Source organism: Eulemur rufifrons, chromosome 7 (genome assembly GCF_041146395.1).
Source record: "Eulemur rufifrons isolate Redbay chromosome 7, OSU_ERuf_1, whole genome shotgun sequence".
NCBI lineage: Eukaryota > Metazoa > Chordata > Mammalia > Primates > Lemuridae > Eulemur > Eulemur rufifrons.
In genome coordinates, this window is record NC_090989.1 from 249,966,881 (window position 1) to 249,971,340 (window position 4,460).

Sequence of the window (4,460 nt, forward strand, 5' to 3'; positions counted from 1 at the left end):
TCATCAATATTGTTTCTTTGTATCTTCATTGTGGTTGTTTCATCTCTTTGTGGTGCAGAACGTAAGACTTAAAATTGATTTAGGTTTTCTCTCAGTCATGCTACTTTCCAGTTTAGAATGACATTTTGGGAGAAGATTCTCTGCTCCTCCTTACCACAAATATCCTCGAAAGAGAAGGATGTATTTGCTCTTTCCATTTCTTCTTCTTCCTTGCTCTCTTCAATCAGTCTAATACCCCCATAGTCCCCCAAAACTGTTCTGTTCAAGGTCATTAGTGAGGTCACTGGTGTTAATCTATTGACTAAGTCTTCGTCCTCATCTTACTTGAAGCCCGACAGCAGTTAAAAGAGTTGTCCTCATCCCCCCTCTGCCACACTTTCCTTGTGTAGCTTGCAGGATGCCTTGCTGCCTGTGAAAAACTCTGATGCGGAGGTACTGCAGACCTGTCCTAACTAAGGTGGAGATGCCAGCAGAAGGGCACAGACAGACGCTATACAGAAGCAGTATACCCTATAGCTGTGGTCCCCAACTCCCGAGCTAGCCCAGTACTGCTCCGTGGCATGTCAGGAACTGGGCTGCACATCACTGCCTGAGCTTCCCTCCCCACCCTCGACCCCGACCTGGGTTGGTAGAAAAATTGTCTTCCATGAAATTTTGGAACCGGGACCACACAGCAGGAGGTGAGTGGTGGGCGAGCAAGAGAAGCTTCGTCAGCTGCTCCCCATTGCACGCATCATGGCCTTCCACCCCCAAACCCCCTGCATGGAAAAATTGTCTTTCATGACACCAGTCCCTGGTGCCAAAAATGTTGGGGATCGCTGCCCTACAGGCTCCACTGCTAGCTAAATCTCTTAGAGGGGAAGGGTTGCAGAATTTATAAGCAATTGGAATGGCTTTCCTTGATATTGTTATTCATATTACTTAAGAACAGAACTCCAAAATCAAAGTATGTATTAGCTCCCAGATAATCAGTTTTGGCCAAAATTGTCCAAGCAAGATCCCTATGGGGAACCTAGAATGAAGGGAAAAAATTAAACAAAATTAAATTAAACTAAATAAATTAAATTAGAATACAAGACAACATGAGGAATCTTGCAAGCCATTGTGAGAGTATGCCATGAACTGAGGGATCTGAGTAACTTATTTCCCTGCAACTCAGATGCCCAAAGGAAGAAACATTTCATATAGGTCTTTAGAGATAAAGCTGTTTGGGTTTCAGAGACAATAATGAAAACTACCAACTCAGGAAGTCAGAAAAGTCTTAGTGAAAGAGATGGTACTTCATCAGGGCATCACAGTCATTCACGCTTTGGAAGGTTCTAAAGCCTAGAGGAGAGAGGTTGCCTGAACGGGATAATGAAGGTACAGAGAAAGGATAAATTAAAACAAAACCCAGAGCAATAGAATGATAGTGAAGCAATGAGAATTTTTGTTAGACTGGGAAATAGAGTTCATAGAAGTAATTATTTCTATGTAGCAGCCTGATAACTGGTATGGTTCCTCTCACATTCTATCCTCTTTCCTTCCTCCTACAAACAGCTACAAGAAGAGGGGTCCTAAAATGCTGCTTTTACCATGTGTTTTCTCAAAACACTACGCTCATTTTCCAGGGTTTATGCAATGAAATGCAAATACTCTGACACAGTATCCAGGACATCCCATAACCCCATTTTTCCTTATTATTGTAGCAAATGTACCCTGAATACTCCTTACATGCCTACATTATGCTAAGCAATGTGTAAGGCACCAAAGATGGATCAACCATGGCCTTTGCTGGGGAGACAGCTATCCCATCACCCACCTACATATGCCTAAAGCTAAAGTGAAATATAAGGCAGTTTTAAATTAAATGCCAAATCACTGGGACTGCCAATAATAACTATAGAAATTAGGCAAACAAAAAAATATATACATACATGTTCAAGTAGTAAAGTGAACTTTTCTGAAGAAATAAGTTGGTTTAACTTTACATTTTTACCTAATAACCATCATGATGGTTTTCCTGAAAGCCAGTGATGAGCTCAAATAGTTCCTTTTGCTCATGGGCAAATGAATAATGTTTCTTAGATTTTGACTTGGGTTCCACATAAAAGAGAAATTAAGAGATGGGGTTCTAATTTGTAGCTATAATGAATTCTCGGAACTTTGGGGAAGCCAACTAATTGTTGACTGCTATTTAATACCTTGTACTCATTATGACGGGTGCAATGATTTTCATCTAAATAGTAAATTTTATTAAGATACTACATCAAGAACTTACATTCAACAGCATGATTCTTTAAAAAAAAAATCATTGCTTACATTAAAGATGAATGGGCTTACTTACCTACAGAAAAAAGTTTTAAAGTATAATAACTTCTTCTTTTTGATCTAAGTATGAACATGTATAATAGTTTGGAAATTACCATGGATATTTACTTAATTCTATATGAGAATTCTTCCTTACTCTACATAAAATATATAGATGATTAACTTTGCAGTGGTGGTTTGAAACCGTGTTTTTACCCTGATCAAACCCCAATTTTCTATAGTAATGAGCAAAAAAAATTCAAAAAAGTGAAAAAATATCTTTTAAGTGCTGCAACCTGGGAATGTACTATGAGTCCAGAGTCTAGCCTTTGGGAAGGAAAAAATATGCCCACAGGAATCAGGAAGAATGCCCTGAAACTTAGACACTCAACAAGATAGAAATTAGGAGCAAAAGGCAGATCCCAAGGCTTTGGGCAGTGAAGAAGTTGCTAGCACCAGAATGGCTCATTACTCCCAGCTGACACTCAGAGGGGTCAGTATGCCAAGTAGAAGGGGGAGGTCAAAAGGATAATTACAATAAACTTATAGATAATAAACTCATACTTATGGATAAGTGCCAGGTAGGGAAAGGGGAGAGAACTTCAGCTAACTCTGGGCTTGCCTAAAACATAAAAATATAAATTTCTTAGGTAGAGAAATTCTTTTCCTGTGCTGTGATTGCTCCCTCTGTATTTTATGCAGGCCACTGCATCTTCATGCTAACAACCTCAAGTGTATCCCCCCATCCTTCTCCAAACTCACATGCACAGAGGCAATATTTATTTCACAAATATTAAACCATTACATATCACTTCTCGGCCTTTGGCCAAGATCAAGTGTAGTATCTATTCTTATGAGTTTAATATTTGATACGTCCTAAAAAATAAAAATAAATAAATAAAGTAAACCATTACATATAAAACCCAGTGGGTCCTGATTTTCTCAATCAAGTAGAACTCAGAATTTAAGCTAAGGCAGATATAACCAGAATCCTACTAATGTTTTCTTCTTTTCTGAATTACTCACAAAGTGGAGGCTTTTCTTGGGATACTTCACTTAATAGAATGGGTTCCAACTCTCTCCAGGAGAACTTTTGTACCCCCATAATGTGCTGAATTAAAAAAAATAATAAAATAAAATAAAAATAAAACAAAAACAAACAAACAAACAAAAAGTGGAGACTTTCATAACCCAGTTTAACATGTTAATGCTTTTTTTGAATAGCAAGACAAGGTTAGCTGTTGCTGGTGGAATCTCTGAATAAAAAGTATATATGTCTCAGTGTTGGGTTGTTTAAAATCCTGCAGTTAGAACACCACAGTAACTGGTAATATTATTCACTTGCCAACTCTAGGTATAGACTTGCCCTTATTTATAATATACTTGCATGTGCCCTAGATATGTCAAAGCTAACTGAAATCTAGGTGTAATTTTTATCATTTCCTTCCCATTATTTACCTGCATAATTCAAATGTTCTAAGTGAATACTTAACTTTCATTTTTTTACAAAACAGATATAGAATGCAAATACCAGAAAGAAATCAGCCACATGTAAAACTATGTTCAGTCATTCTCTACAGCCTTGAAAATGAGAATCAAACTTGGAAGACTTGTGTTAATGAACTTCAAGACTTATGATAAAGCTGCAGTAATCAATTCAGTGAACACTGTATTGATTACTGCAGCTTTATCATAAAAGATCCAGGATAAATCATGGATTCTTTCTCTCTATACACCCATGTTAAGTACAATGAGTATTTTTTAAGTATCATATGACTTCATAGATTCCTAACATATTTGATGTGTTTTAACCCATTGTAATTAAACACCTCACACACACCTTCTTAAATAATTGGCAATTTATTTATGCCAATAAATAAATTGGCATATTTATTCTTATGCCAATATTATTCTTATTGGCATAAGAATAAATAAATAGATTAATTAATCAAAAATAGACACAAAGTTATATGAACAATTGTTCATTGAACAATTGTTTTTCAATAAAGGCACCAAAACAATTGAGTGGGGAAAGGAAAGTCTTTACTATAAATGAAGTACAACTGAATATTCAAGTGGAAAAAGATAAAATTGCACCTTTGCCTCATACCATATATAATAATTATTTCAAGATCATAGACCTGAACATAAGAGCTTAAACTATAAAGCCT

The 4,460-nt window shown here is 36.6% G+C and overlaps 1 pseudogene; it reads left to right on the forward strand.

The window, feature by feature from the left end:
• Positions 1 to 3,096: 3,096 nt before the first annotated feature.
• On the forward strand, positions 3,097 to 3,201 carry LOC138388667 (U2 spliceosomal RNA; annotated as a pseudogene).
• Positions 3,202 to 4,460: the final 1,259 nt, after the last annotated feature.